The sequence below is a fragment of the Vanellus vanellus genome (assembly GCF_965231255.1).
Source record: "Vanellus vanellus genome assembly, chromosome: 3".
NCBI classification, from domain to species: domain Eukaryota; kingdom Metazoa; phylum Chordata; class Aves; order Charadriiformes; family Charadriidae; genus Vanellus; species Vanellus vanellus.
In genome coordinates, this window is record NC_138907.1 from 113,541,786 (window position 1) to 113,558,524 (window position 16,739).

Consider the following 16,739-nt stretch of genomic DNA (forward strand, 5'->3'; position numbering starts at 1 on the left):
AGCATCCCCGCCGCCGGCTCCAGCGCCTCCGCCGTGAGGGGAGCCGCCGACATCTTCACCGCCGGCTGCTGGCTCATCCTCCGGCCCGCCTAGCGGCGGCGGGAGACCGGCCCCCGCTGCCGGGGAGGAGGGGACTGAGCGGGGTCGCCCGGCGGGCCGGCGCGGGGCCTAGTGCGGCGGAGAGGCCGGGGGAAGGGCGGGGGCCGCGGCGGGCCGGGCCTGGGCGGCGAGGCGGGAGCAGAGGGCAGCGCGCCGCCGTTGGCCGCCTGGCGGCCGCCCGGGCATGAAGGGCGCGGGGAAGCGGCCGCTGCTCCGCCCGGGCGCGGGGAGTGGGAGGGGAGGGGAGACAAGGGAAGGGAGGGAGCGCTTCCCGCCGTGCCCCCGCCTCTCCCCCTTGCGCGGGGCGTCCCTCAGCGAGCGCCGGCTCACTGCCCGCTCCTCGCCGCCGGCGGGACCATCGCACCGGCCGAGCGGACGCTCCGAGGGCGAAGGGAGGCGGGAAGGGAAGGAACGGGGAAGACGGCCGCTGCGGAGTCTGACTACGGGACTCCCGGCTCCCTTCTCCTCCGCCTCGTCTGCTGCTCGGGCGGGAGCCGCGATCCCCGCCGGCCTCGCCTCGCCGCTCCCCCTCCGGGCCGCCCCCACCGCTCACTCCATAGCGCGGCCACCGCCCGCGGGGCGCTGCTGCTGCCGCTGTCGCTGTGCCCGCCCCCCGCCCGGCTCGGCCCGGTCTCCTCCTCCTGCTCCCCCGGCCCCGCGCCGCGGCGGCGGCCTCCTCTACCCACAAGGCCGCGCTGCGAGCGGCGGCGCATAGCTCAGCGCTCACTCACCGCCTAACTATAACCCTGAGCTCAGCTCCCCGCCGCCGCCGGCAGGGGAGGCCCGGGGCCGCCCCGCCGCCCTCAGCCCGCCGCTCGGCCGCAGCACCCAAGGTGACCCTCCGGCTTCGGCTGGGCCCCCGAAGCAGCCCCTGCGGGCAAGGCCCGGCGGAAGAGCCGGGCCTGGGTACGGCAGGCGGAGAGAGAACGGGCTGTGTGGTGGCTGGGTGAATTTTGGCTGAGGCCTCATCCCGCCTGCCTTCCGTGAAGTGCACCAAAAAAAATAATAGAAAACATTTGAGAAAGTGCGTGAGCAGCGTTTCAGGTTGAGCAGCTGTGCTCAGGGCCCATAGGAGAGGGAGGATGGAGAGCTTGAAGGTGAGGAGCTGTGCCAGGGGAGATGCAGCCCTCATTCACCCTGCGGAATCGCAGCATGGTTTATGTTGGAAGGGACCTTAAAGACCATCCAGTCCCAATCCCCACGCCCTGGGCAGACACACTTTCGACCAGACCAGGTTGCTCAAAGCCCCATCCAACCTGGCCTTGAACCTCCACAGAGGGACGGCGGGCATTTCCCGGGGTCAGGGCGCTGTGGTGGGACCCAGGCAAGAGCAGGTGGCAGTGGGGAGGGAGAGTGTCACCGACGCTTCACCTTGTGGCTGCGGGGATGGAGGAGACAAGTCGGATGGGTGGAATGCTCCATGGGGTGATGTGGTGAGGTTGTGGCCAAACTGTGGTTACAGCAGCCCGGAGATGTGGCCGGCGTCCCTGGGCAGAGTGACAGAGACCGTGGAAATGCCATCTGCAGAGGTGGAGGGACCTCAGGGAGGAAAGGTTTACAGTTTTATTGTGTTGACTTTCAGCTGATAGCTGGATGTTAGTGAGCTGATGTCAGAAAAAAAAAAAGGGGGGGGGGGGGGGCAAATATTTTAACTTGAAAGGAAAAGGAGAGGGAGTGAAAGACAAGTAAATATGTGAGTCACTTGCATGGTTTTGAGTGAGATCACTCTGTGTGATATTCTGAGTCAGGGCCCTGGTGCTGAACAACCCCCAACTTGAGGGAAGGTCAGGTCTGAATATCAACACAAACCCCGTAACTGTGTTCTGTTTTACAGTGTGCTGAATCAAAATCCCCAAACCTGACAGAAACACACACACATGTGAATGCTGTGAAGAGTCGAATCAGCCATTGTGGCTCAAGTTTCTGTCACTGAACCACGTTTAGGGGTTTGTGAGTTTTCTGAAGGAATTGGTAAAAATCTGTTTGGGAGAGGCAGTGTTTATTTCTATTGTAGGACTACTTCATCCCAAAAACAGATTAAGATCCGCTTTACTGCAACACCAACAAAAAATTTGCATAATTTGCTCTAACAGTTTACTTTGCGACAAATAAGTAGACGCAACAGCTAATAGGGTTGATACTAAGTTTAGGATGTGGGTACTAGTAGGATCATGAAGTTACACGGCCTAGCACATCAACCATTAAAAGCTCTAAATTATCTAAAAGAAAATGATTTCTTCACCCACAGCCTACTCATAAGCTAATTTATTGTAAGCGGCACAGCAGAAATGTTTTGGTTTTGTTTTTTTTTTTTAAGAAGGGATTTAAAATAGGTTTGGACAAAAGACCACACGTGGGGAATGTGTCTCCAGTGATCGATAAGGATCCCATGCTGGGTTTTTCTAATGTCCACAGGAATCTTTGGGGTGATTTCAATGAGCTTTGAGTCGAGCACCAGGTGATGTGAAGATCTGAGCTCTCTTCTCAGTTTCTTCTCAGGCTGTAGGCAAGCTGCTTCTCTTTTCCTCATTTTTCTTATCTATAAAATAAGCTTTGTAAAAACTAATCTTTACTTTATCTAGCTTATATGATTTAGTGACATTGTTCACAGAGCTATTTGAATGACCGTAACAAAGAAATTCTTAAATAAGCATAACAGCCCTTTTTGCATACAAAAAAAAAAGTGTGATTGTGACTTCAAAAGCGAGTGTGTAGAAACAGTACCTTCTTGAAATTCTTGCCCAGTAGATCTGTTCCTCCAGCCTTCAGGACATATCTGTTTACTGACGAAACAAGTTTTACTTTGTTACAGGGACAAATTGACAACGGCAGAGTCAGCTGAATTCCTTTGTGCAGCACAAATCCTCAACAAAATCATCAGCTAAGGTCTAACAGCAGAAGCTTTATAGCTGGTTATGAGTGATTAAGTGGCAAAAAGAGTACCCAGAAAGTCAGATCCTGCCCTCAGCATTTGCAAAAAACCACTGTTTTAACTTGTGATTTGAGCAAATTTGATATGGATACCCTAAAGGAAGAAACAACACCACCTTCTGCGGTCTTTTTACAGTTCTACCTTTTCTGCCTATAGTGGCATATATCTCTTAGGATAACACCTATCCCTAACAATGACCGTCTAAGGAAGAACTGTTTTTACTTGGTCCACATATGGTAGTTTTGAAGTGCATTGCAGTGAATTGTTAAATGTTGTTTGCCATGTTTTGTAAGGCTAAGTCCAAGCCTTCCAGTGTGCGTGCTGCAGCTTTAAGCCTGTAAGTCCACAGATGGATCCTTCACCCCTCTCTCTACTCCCTAAGATGCCATTTAACTCTTTAGGTGTCTAAGGTCCAAATATGTCTTGAGTGTCCCAAGACACTTAAGAATTTGTTGTTGATCATTTTCAGAACTGGCTGCATTTTTATAACCGGATTTGCAAGAAATTGGTAAACAGGGCTTGTTGGTTAAAAGTCACCAGCTTTGCATGGTTCCTTTAGGGTACTTCCATAGGGATCGAGCCTTCTGAGGAAGAAGAGGGATTTGGCTCTGGACCTCAGGCGTGCTTTAACTTCTAGCTATTGCAAAACATGAAAAAGGAGCCAAGCTACCTATCTGTGCATCTGTTTAAGGAGAAAGGACTGCTATGTTTTTAGCGCTTGCTGCTGGCTAGTGAAGGCTTTTGCAGATCCTCTTCTTAGGCTCCCACTCTCTGGACGTATTGTACAGAGGGCAAAAGAGCACTATTGATGGGGGAGTTGTTTCTAGCAATTGGTAGGGTCCCTAAAATTTAGGTGTAGCATTTTATGTGGATCTAGTCCATCTTTTGTGTTTTCCATATGGGAAAACAGATGCATAGAAAAGTTAAGTGAGTTCTCATTCATCCTGAATGAGAATCAAATTATGACAAGAGAATAAGAAGGACAAAAAAGCCAAATACTCCAAGCAAATACACTGTCTTTAAAAGCTGCCAAAATTAAGCCATGTCAAACTGCTACGGGCAAAGGTGCGTAACTGTCATCCCTCCCCACTGGGGCGTTCAGGACACTGCACTGAGGGTTTGAACGTCACAGTCGATCATTGTTGTTGTGATGGAAATAGGACAAGAGGTGGTATTTTTAGATAATGAGGTCTTGAGACTTTGGAGGTTGTAACTAAAGAGTGTCATTTTACTTTCAGAAAATAATTTACATTTACTTCACTAGCATAAGGGTTTCTTTATTTTTAGATTCATAAATATGAAGTAGGGATGGAAAGGAATGTAAGTGTATTGTATTTTTGTATTTTTTTTCTTTTCCTTTCTCACATGCTAGTGTTTAATCAGTCTAAGGGTTAATAAATTATTTTTCTGGATTAAAATAAACCCCTTATTCTTCATTTTAGGTTAATGAAAACAGATGGGAAAAAAGTTACGTGACTTCTGTATCTGGGAGGTATAAAAGCACATGTTTTTAAAGGAGTTGCAAAGTCAGCCACAATCATCAGCATTGTTGATTTTTTGATTCTAGTGTTATCATGGTGCAAATATTATAGTTATGTAAAGTCCACAAAAAAACATTTTTTAACATTCTTTCGTTTAATTCATGGTACAGCATCTGTTGCATTGCAACTAGCGGCTTTAAATACAAGCAGCTTTTCAAACCCCATGTACTTCCAAACCAGCCCTCAGTAAGAAAGACACTACCACATCAATCACTGGCACAGGCCAGCTATAAAATTACAAAACCACTCAGCCATCTGTATAATTAAAGGCAAACCAAAGTAATCAAGCAAATGTTAAAGAAAATATCTTCATATGGTAAACTCCATTGGTAAAGGCCTACATCTACTGTTTCTGCTTGGGAAGGAATATATTTTTGTCTCCGATAGGTATGCCGGCTGTCATTGCTTCCCACACTTTCGAACAGCATGTCCTGCTATATAGCTGAGAAATGCAGAAATATTAGCTGGTGCTGTCTGTGCGGTGTTAAATTCAGTATCTTGAACACAAATACCAGAGGATCAAGAAAAGGAGGTGTGAAACAAAAGAGGCTGCATAATGCCTGGGTGTGTCCTGATAATGCAGGACTTGGTCTCTGCCTGCCTTTCTTTTAATTGGTTTCATAATTCTCCCTAGCTAACTAACATTGCTTTTGTTAAGAAGGTAGTTTCGTAGTTTCTTGGATGCATTGGGAAGACAGAAGTGAAACTGTGAATCTAGGTTAATTGAAATGCTTATGTGATGTTGATGTGCCAGATTCTCTGCTGTAAGTCTCAGGAGGAAACTTGCAGTGAGCGTAGCTTGGAGGGTAAGGACAAAGTGACCTCAAGTTTTCCTTTGCTGCTTTCTACATTTAGGCTAAGTTTGGGTCTGTATGGTCCATAGGCGTAAGTCACAGTGGTTCGAGGGGCTGCTCTGATTTATGAAATCCTCCCCATCGTCCTCATACCTAAGCACCTTGCTCCCCAAGGCTGCTTATACCTCACAGTACCTTGGAGCAGAGGAGGATGTCTGCCACTCTTATTTCTTCTGTGAGCATTATCTCAGCACTTCCTTTGCATGACACATTGTAAAGGTTGCAAAATTGGAAGCGTGCAGGGTACAAAGCTACCGGTCCCTCAGAAGTGCCGGCCATAGCTTCTCAATGCTGTTTCTGCCTCCTTTTAATTCTGACAAGGGGTCTAAGGATTGATTCGGTCCCGGCTTGTGTGCCTGTAGTACTTATCATTTCCAGTGAACAGGTACCCACGTGAACAGAAGCATTTCTGATAGTTTATTCTGAATTTAAAATTAAACGTTTAAATACCTGCTTCCCAAAATGGAACCCAAAGTCTGGAATTGGACAAATAGGCTCTTTATAGAAAACCTGAGGAGAATCAGACATTTTAGAAAGGAATGCCCAACTGTGTATTGAACAGAAGTTGTTATAAGAAGCGTGCCCAAAATCCTATGTTTTCCCAGATGATACATAGTCTGAACCAGCATGTCTACCCTGATCCTATCTGGAATTCTTTAGCAGAGTGAGAACCCACATACATATTCTCCTTTCTCCATCCTGGGGCAATTCATGCTGCATATTCCAGCTCCAGATACAGTTCCTAGCCACTGTCTTCCAGGTTCGTGTGTGGTTTTTCCTCTTTAAGGATGCATTCTGCTGAAGCAGTCTTTATGCAGTAAAAATGCATTAATAAGAAGATAAAGAGGCCAGGAAGAAAAGGCTCTCTAGCCTACTGATGAGAGCGCTCAGCAGGATGGAGGCAGAGAGGTAGATAGCAAACTTAGCGACCTTCACAGTTAAAGGGCTATTGAGAGGAGTATTTTTGGATTGCGACCTTGGATTTTGGTATAAGAACCATTGTAGGCACCTAATAAATCCTGCTTTTGATCTGGCCTTTAGCCATAAGTATGCAAGATCTGGCTTGGAAAGTGACAGTAAAACCTTGGGCACCGAACACTCCCTGCAATTAGGGGGAAATGCCAGTAGAAGATGACTTGTCTAGAACAGGCTAAATAAAGATGATTATTGCTGTAGTTCTGTGTGTATCTCTGAATACCCACATTATGTCTCTCCGTATTAGTACCGTCATTCCTACGATCTGCTTTTCGTCAAGACTTAGCTACTGTTAATTGTGGGGAAAACAAGCCAGTCTAGCTGATAAAGGGGTGTAAACAACTACGGTTACTGTGCCTGCTCTTGGGGAACTTGCAGGGGCTGTAAAATAGGAATAAGAACAATTGTGAGTGCACTGTGAAGACACAGCTTTGCAGATAAGGGTTTATGCTGTTGGAGGAGTTACATCATTTTGTATTTAAACAACATCAGAGTCGAGCAGCAAAGTAAACACTCAGCACAGAGAGGGAGGGAAACAAAGAAAGAAAAAGAGTATCCAGGAACGCTATATTTTTTCTTCCTGTTTGGAAAAAAATATGATTTTCCTATTTCTCCTCATTTTGTCCAACGAGAAGGACAGTCTTGTTTAACAACTGTTGTTACTAGACTTGACTCTCAAGTAGTAAACGGGACAACTGTGTGAAGAGGGTAGCATAGAGGTGATCTCAGTTTTGCCCCCGTCGAAATGAATACTTCGTCTAGGCTTTGGCGATGGGTGATGTTAAAACAAAACACTATGTGGGTGAGCAGAATTAAGGTATGAAAATGAAAATTGTCATGAAACTGGTAGTTACAACCAAATTGGATGAAAAGCTTTGAAGATTTTAATAAATTCAGTGTCAGATAAGCATCAGAATTCTGGAATTACTAAAACTGCATCTCAATTTCAATAACAAGTGATTTTCAAATAAATTACTATTGCCAGGATGATGCCATATGATTGAAAATAGTAAGTATAAATCTGCATCTTAAAAGGAGACAAATATGACAGTTATAAAACTCCTTCTGTGACCTCAGTAGCATACAATGTTTGAAAACACATTTCCAGCAAATAACAAAGATATGGAAGAAAATAGGAAACAGCCTAAATGTACATCATCCTGGACTAATCAAAGCTATAAAATAATGGCAAAAAAAAAAAAAAAAAAAGGTGCAGCTGATCTCATTTGCCTTGGCTTCAGTAAATAATTTGATACAGTAAGGCTGGAGTTAATGGGAATTATTAAGAGAACTTTTCATGTACATTCTTTGTGGGAGATCCATCTATAAAACGTTCCGGAGGGTAACATACTATTCCTAAACTACAAAGAACTAACTGTAGGTAGGACAGCGATGCTCCATGGGGTGAAATAGGAGGGTATTACTTGAATCACTGGAGATCTGGACTGGTAGGAATTACAAGGACTGGGCTTGATCTGTCTTGTTTAACATTTTGAAATTTCAATTTTTTGTTTACCAGCAAGAAATCAAGGAGTGTGCTGATGACGCTGGCTGTTGGCACAGAGTCAGAAGGCAACATTGATAGAGGGTTGAGGGTTGGGATATTGCTCAGAAGATCTGGATTATCTCAATGATGGGAACAATAGAAATAGGATATAATTAAATGGTACAGTCTATAGAGGGGTGTGCCTTTGGGAACTAGTAAGAAATTCTGATATAATGTGGGAACTTATCGTTTGGAAACAGCTGTGGAGAAATACTTCAGGCTTCCATTAGTTGATGGAAATGTGGAATTAAAAAAAAGGGCAAATGGTATTGTAAAATTTGACAAAGATACTCAAGTAATATAGGGTAAGGGCAAGATCAAGTAAAAACACCGCTGGAACATAAAATAGTTCTAGTCATCTGTATTGGAGGAGAGGAACTGAAATTGGGAATTGGGCAGAGATAAAGGAACGAGGCAGCCTGTTTTATGTGAGGTGACTTGAATAACTCAGTTTGCTAAGTCCAGTGGAGGGGTGACTGAGAATGTGGTGGTGTCTGTAGATATGCCACAGAAATCAACACCAAGAAGACTAAGAGCTCTGTACGTTACAGAACAGTGCTGGGAGAACATATGCATGTAAACTGGCTACAAGAGACTTGGATGGGAAATAAGAAAGCTTCTAGCTATAAATGATGGGGGTTTGGTACAACCTTCATCTGAGTAAAGCCAGCAAGAAAATAAGTACCTGCAGCATGGTCAGGGCATTTTGAAAGGGTTGTACGATGTGGCGACATCGTGGGGATGGAGTCGGGAGCCCTCAACATCGTTTTCAGTTGTTTCTGTGGCTACAGACATAATAGTTTGTAAGAAGTGTAGTGCAGCCTGGATGAAAGTGAAACCAAACTATTTCACAGCCAGTTAAAGACTTTGTGGAGGTTGCTTTTTTGTTCAAAACCCACCGTGAATATAATAAAAACAAGCACAGCTTGGACATAACCAAACTGGCTTTGTTTCCTTGCTGAAAGAAAACAACCTAGAGGTATTTCTTAACGTGGACCATTAAATGTTCTGTTTGACCTAATGTAGAATATTTGCTCTGGATGCTTGAAAGAAGAGAGGCAGTCTGATTTTTTATCTCATAGCATGGAGATGCTTAGGATAAGGAAATCCTACTTCTGTCCAAGGGAATTTGAAGCAGAATTCTACTTCTGAGGAAGCTGTCAAAGGACTGGGGATCCCTGAAGTGGGAGAAAGGGGTAATTCTTCCTGGCGTTGAAGCTGTTGCCCTGCACAAAGACACCAAGTTCGTTGAGTGAGTGAGGAGGAGCATGAGAATGATGGCTTCCCACCCTGGGAACCATCACGCTCCCGTGGGAGGTGTGTCCCCATCCCTCTCTGTCTGGACAAAATCAAAGTGGTAAGAGGCAGGATCGAGCGTAGCCTGCTTCAAAAAAGCCCCCGCTGAGGGGTCTCCGCTACCTAAGTAAATGCTCTGATCATTGAGCTGTTGGGTAATTGGGGACTTTCCTCCAACAGCGTTTATTCCCTCCTTTGTTTTTTTTCCAGCCAAAACTATTCAGCAAATTTGAAGCAAATAGTTTAGACATGACTGAAACCACATTTTCCGGGGAATTAACTATGAAAATAAATAAATAAATCATCCAGCTCTAACTATTGCCACTTTTAAAATCTATGCTGCTTCTTTTCCACCTAAACGAAAACATTTTTATCTTTTTTTAAGTATAAGAATTTGACCCATCTACCCAGCCAGGGTAATAAATTAGGACTCATTAATTATGCTATTCTGGGGCACAAGAGGCCTATTATAGCACTTACAACTAATGCTTATTTCTTCAGCTTACCAGTTTTTTCCTCTCTTTGCAGCCCCTTTCATCCGTTCAGTTCCAACTGCCCGTCCCTGTGGGAGGGGGGACTCTTCACTACTAAATTTCCATGCTTTTCCAGCCAACTAATTTAGAATCTTTGTCACTGAGCACACTGCTAACTTGTTGATAGTTTAAATGCATTATGCCATGCCACAAGGTATATGCAAAATCATAGGAAACAAACAAACAAACAAACAGAAAATATCTAGCTGGAGTTGATAAAAGTGTAGGAAATGTTACTGTAAACCAGAATTCCAATTCTGAACCAAGTGCTGGATGTGACGCTGCCTGCAGAGGGGCAGCATATAGAGAGATTTCACTTCAGAAAAGAACAATATTTGGGTTTTTCAGATTTTTCTGAGCAGCTGTCTAAGATTTTCCCTACACCAGGTATTGCAGGCAGGCGGCAGCTGCAGAGCCTGCAGAGTCAGTGGGCTGGTACTGCCACAGCACAGCCCCCTGATCTTCCAAGACCTGGAAGCCCTTGAATTTGGGCTGTCAAAAAGGCTTGGGTGGATCATGTCTGATGTGCTGGAAGGAAAACAGCAGCTCGTGATGGGGGGGGGGGGCAGGGGGAAGACGTTTGCTTTCTACCAAATTGAAATTTTACAGCAGAAAATTGTTCAACCGGAAGGTTTCTGATCAGCTTGCTTGGATCTTGTGGCACACTGGTGTTGTGTCACATCTTTCCACATCAGTAGTTTCCAAATGCTTTCCCTAGACCATGGTGAGTGGCCCTCTGATATATTCTTTCCAGCGTTTTCAATTACTGTTTGATGCGGAGTGTAACTTGCAGCTGGCCAGAAACGTGAAGTGGTGGTTTGGCAATTCAGGAGCCGGTGGAAGGATGGTTGCAGACATCCCTCTAGTGGCCCCGCAGCCTCTGGGAAGCCAGCGAGCAGCTCTGGCTGTCCCCAGGCTCAGCACGGACACCGGTGCGTGTCTATATGGTTGGGTCTTTGCACGCTGTGTACTTCAGTCAGCGTGGGGCTTGGGACCTGTCTGACATAAATGGATAAAAAAAAGTGGGTAATCTGACCCTCTTTTCCCTTTCACCAAAGTTGCCCTTGAAACTCAGTTCAAACAGTTCAGGCTGTTTCGAGGGTTTATTGCACGCAAGCCACGATGCTGGAAGGACGTACCCATTTCAGTTCCTCTCTGGCCACTGTAAAAAAGATGTCCGGAGAGATGAAAAAGGGGCGAGGAAAGGGTTAATCTGATCTCTAAGCTTTTTAAAATGTCAGCTTATTTAACCTAGAGAGGGAACAATTTTGTCATCGTTGAAAAAAATGCAATTTATGCTGAAGATTAATCAGATGTTTCAGATTTTCCTGTCTCACAAGACAAGACTGATAGGATACCAAAGGAAAAAAAACCCACTGTATGTAAAATAAACATAAGGAACATTTATTTGTACATTAGTACATTTTGGCTTCTCAATTGAAGTTGTCAACAAGGTGCTAATTCTGATTATGTGTTTGGAACATTTGTTTTGCCATTAAATTTCTTTTGCCATTATTTGCCATACTTTGTTTTGCCATTTAATTTCTTAAAGGGCACACGGTGGAGACTGAGAGCATCAGTAAGCCCTGGGGCAGCATCTTTCAAGGTAGCAGAGAGCTTTCCGGTGCTGTCTTCAGAGAGGATGCTCTCCGGGGGCACCTGGGAGGATGTGGCACTGACCGTGATTATTGCTTCACAAAGCACACCAAAAGTCCAAGGACTGCCTTTGCTATTGCTGGGGTTTGTAGGACAGGCATGCTGTGGCGGGTCCTGGGGAAGGAGGTACGCTCTGAGGGGTCACTGCAGAGCAGAGCCGATGGGGGTTTGCAGAGGAGATCGAGGCAGTCACCCCTTTTTTGCAGATGGGCACAGCACAGAGGACTGACTGCCCAGAGGCAGCGAGCTGCCTGATGGCAGCGTGATGTGGTGTTGAAAGGAAACGTGGGTTTATATGTAAGTAAAACTGTCCTTAGAGGACAGCCCACGCTGAGATTCTCTCTACACGGAAACAAAACCCCCAAATCTTGTCCTTCTGATCATCATAGTTCCGTGTCTCAGTAATTCATCTGTACTACCAGCATTACCGTTGTGAATCAGTTATTACTTTTAAACTGAGAGTTACCTGTGCAAAATATAAAGTGTAACAATTCAGTTCCAAGTATCATTTATTCAGCTTACTCATGCTCATATCAAAGGCACCGTTTGCTGTCAATAAAGCACACAGCTGAATGACTATTTCTAGTTGAACCTTGATTTTGTTAAACTGATCAGAAGTGATTAATTGAATGAACAGACACCATCCTGATCAGTTTTTGATTTCAAAGGTGATAAAAATCTTTTTAAGTGGCGTTGAGGGGGGGATTTTTTTTCCCCTTTACAGCTGTATCATTTTCTTTCCAAATCGTAAACGCCGCTTTGCAGACTTCCATCACTATCTCACAAAAATAGCTCCCACTTGTCAATTTAAGAAATGGTCCATTGGCATAAAGCCAGCAGAGGGAGCATAAATGCCTGAGAAGTTTTCAGGCAACATCTATGTAAACAATTATTGTTGTCTTGTTTTCATTTCTAGGCAACAGATCCTCAGAGACACATACACAGCACACAGACAATATCTGGACAGCCGCCCAACCCCTTCTGTCCAGACTATAACAGTCTATGTTTTCTCCATGTATAAAGGAACAGTATTTTACAAATTGGGAATAAAAGATATTTTCATGTGGAAGATACTTCTTTTTAAGAATCTGTGAAGAGATCATTTAGTGTCACAAATTTAAACCCTTTTTAAAAAGAAGTAAGATTCCTGAGTTTCAGTCTCCAGTATATTTTTAATACACTCTGGAGTCCTTCAGACTGGAAGAAACACATAATTAATCAATAAATATAAAGTAAATCCACATTTTCCTTTTGTGCTATTCGGTGGCGCAGGGCTGCCAGTGTTTTTGATATTTCCCAAACAAATCAAAAGCACTGTTCTGTGCACTGAGACTGCCAACCTATGTGTCAACTTTGCAATCAAACGACTGACATTTGTATTTATCCCTTTATTCAGTTCTCCAAGAAAAATCTGCAATTAAGACTTGTTTGATCTAAAAAGAAAGGCAATGCTAATGTTTTGACAGTATTTTCCTTTTATTTTCAAACATATAATCACAGGAAGAATTGATCCTACAGTTCTTGAGGCAAATCTCTGTATTTCCCTCATGAATATTCTCCCACGATGGGATCATTTTGTATCATTTCAAAGTTGTTTGTCTTCAGCTGAATGACAGAAATCGCCATCTCCGATGGCTTCGCACCAGTTTGAAGACCTTCCACATGTCGCTGGGCAGTTAAGGTTGAATCCATCTCTAACACTGGAGGGATTTTTGCAACACAAAATTGTTTCTTTCACAAAACTGAAGTATTAATCAGTGTTGATGATTAGAACATTGCTTGGTAAAAAGGTTCTTTGACGATTTGCGAGGAGTAGCATTATCAAGTAAATCACAGTTCTCTGCTCCTGACTACATATTCGGTGCAACCTGCTTTAGCATAAGGGATGAAGGCAGTGTGTGGATACTGTCCCTGTTTTTGTAGGTGTTTTATGGATCGTGAAAAGGAAGTTCTACTGTCACAAATAACTGCTGGGAAATTTGGTCCGATCCTTGAATGCCCAGCTAATAGCAGAGTGGCTGGTATTATTCTAGAGTACTTTCACAGCTGCTTTATGGTCAGGAAGAAGTGGGCTGAATGTTCATGAGTTTCACCAGGGGAAAACGGTTCGTTCATTCATTCATTCTACATACAGTTTATTTTCTGGACACTTCTGAACAAGAGCACAGGCAGAGTACAACCTGGCAGATAGGAACGTCAGAAGAAGTCTCATCACAGTTTGCACAAAGATGAATCTTACCAACAACGGCATTAGAGATACTGATTCTGTGTCCTCCCTTTTGAAATCACTTAATGCCTTCCCTCATTCCAGACGCCGTGCTAAATTTTACCGCTTGCAATATTTAGTAGGATATGTTTCATACAGGTACCTGTGGTCAAGAACTTCTTTTCACATGCTCGTAAAGAAAATAGAGAGGTGGGTGACTGCCTGCAGCTACCGCCGCAAATAATGGAGGGAAACCCCCCCTTTGCTGGTGGAATCCCAGCTGTCTCTCAGATATTTTGGTCGCACTAAATCTCAGCCAGAAATTTTGATTGTCAGAGAAGTCTGTATGTAGTTTCAACCTTTACCGTCAATGAGTGGTATAATAAACGTGGGGCCTATTGACCTTGTTTTACTCTGCAGTTTTGCAGGTATTTGCTTCTTAAGTTGGGCTTAAAGGTCTGGGCCCATCTCTAATTTACAATCCCCTTTAAAACTTTATTATGCAAACAAATTCTGAAATGTTTCTACTGGACTTTGAACGTTTCTTCTGACAGATAACTTTTATTTTCACATTTGGAAATGAACTCTTTTAAAGTTGAGGTCATAGTTTGTGCATACAAATGTTATCCTAGGTTTAGGAGCCAGCAAGCCGCTTAAGAATTTGTGTGCCTTGTAATTAAAATTTATATAAAACCAGTTTTCCCTTTCTGAGCTTGCTGAAACTTTATATTTGATCTGACACCTTCCTAATTTGCAAGAAAAAACTTTTACCAATTTTTGTTTCAGTTTTCATGACATGCAATTTGACTGCCTGTTAGAGAAGCAACAGCTACTGCTGTAACCTCCTGCTTGTGACATTTTTATAGTTATAGATGGGAAAAAAAGGGAAAGAAAAAATAAAAAAAAAGAGTTCCTTAGAAAATGACAGCTGCAACACCAAAATTGCTTGTCTGTCTGGAGAAGAATATTGCATTATCTAAAAGCAGTCCTGTGCTGGATTTGCATTAGAATCTACAAAAGACTGAAAGCAAAACTGTTCCAGGAACTTGAATAGCTTCTTGCAGACTTTCAGGTGCCTGAAGTTTCCATTTGAAGTGATAAGTTTTCCTTCTGATGAAGCATGCTATGACATATTAGAGGCCTAATAAGAGTCAATAAAAGGCAAATGATGTCCTGAGCTTGTACCTTTTGAATTTGCTGTTACAACTTCTCGGATCGTCTCCTGTAGCCCCATCACTTGATCCAGGGATGATGCCAAACGCTACTTCATGCCCGGATCACGTTGCGAGAAGCTCCCGTAAGCCCACGTAGATGGGGTGGGTGTCCAGACAGCACAACTCCAGTCCCTCAGACAGCCCACCCTCGGACTGCGGAGGGATGAAAGGAAGGGAAGGAACCACATATGCGATAGATACATGGAGACACCAGGCTTTTCTTTCTCTTTTCCAAGCATCATTATGATTTTCTTCCAGACATATACTATGTTTTTTTACAAGTGAGTATCCAAAATCCTTCAGTAAACATCTATGTGAGAAGCCTCGTGTAGATTTATGAAAACAGTACCCAAGCAAGTATAATTTATGTGATCTTACCCTCAACCCACTTCTCACAAATTACCGCTGGCAGATCAGAAGTGGAACCAAAAATAGCAGATTCCTGCTCCGGATAAACACTTCAGCAGTTACTTAAGTCCCAGCACCGTGCCGGAGCCAGCCCAGACACCGAGATCGTTCAAACACACGAGGGTTTAAAGCTTGCAGTCAACTCCAGCTCGTCGGGACCAGCCAATCCTCTAGCAAGCAGGCTAACTTCACCACTGAAAACTACATGGGCTACAGTGCCTTTTGAAATCAGTGTAATTTAATTATCCTCATAAGCGAGGCTCTTCACACAAGAAGATTATTCAAAATGAAGGAATTTGCCGTCTTTTAAGTGCTTTCCAAAAGATAATAATTAAAAGCAATCTTCTCTCTTCTTTACAAATCACATTATTTAAAAACTGCAATTCACATCTGAAAACTCTGACGAGTAATTTCCCATACCAAATAAGGTCTGAACTGGCAACTTGTGGCATTTGTTCCAGTTACAGAGTCAGCAAAACCAGGCCATTTTATCATTACGGATCCTGGCTGTTGCTATTGCTGATTAATGCATTCGGATGCTCAGCCATTCTTATTGAAGGAAAGACAAAAACATTATTAGAGCTTTTAAATTTATTACAGAGTCCTCAAATAGCTGAGGGAAGTGCTTACATGTACAAATATGCTGAAAATGGACAGCTATGGACTCTAAAAAGATACTTTCATCTTAATAAACTTGCAGAAAAAAATCAAGCATTATTCTACAAATTCAGAGTAAGGTCCTGTCACATTTACTTTTTAAGCGAGCTTGTAACTTGTGTTTAAGTTCAGCATCACTCAGGAGCTTTTCCTCAAGTCCAAGTCTAATCTTTTCAGCTAGTTAGTGTACTGAGCTTATACACTACATTGTTTTCCAGTATGGCAAGTGGATAATAATGTAAGTATCTCAGTAGTAATGACAAAGTGGTTTAATCTTTGAAAATCCATTTGTTCCACTGAAGGTGCCCTATTAAAACAATAAATGTATTTAAGAAAATAACTGTAACTGTCATATTACATCTTCTCCCATTTCACTGTGATAATTGTGTAGCTTGAAGTTAAAAGCCAGAATTTCTAGAGATTTGTTAAAAATGAAAAATCCTAATGTTTCAGTTAACTAAAGTATGTTCTGCTTTTGAAGACAGACTTCCTTAGCATTTATAAGATGGTTATTTTGCAAAAGCACACTTCTTTACTCCACACTTCAAAACACTCCATCAACACCCTAACGCACAGCATTCAGGCATTGGTGCTGGAGAATTTTACACATTTCAGAGCAAACACTATCCCAAGCTGTTGAACCAGTGTAGGGGGAATCCATACTTCTCTTACACACAGATCTCTCTCCCCACCAAAACAGAACAGCAATGCAAAAATCAAATAGCGAGTTTGCCATCTGGAAAGAAGCCAGCCACCGAGGGAAAAGGACACCCTTTCTGTGCAGAAGATGGTTTAATTTTAACCCCTGCCCCCAGCTTCATG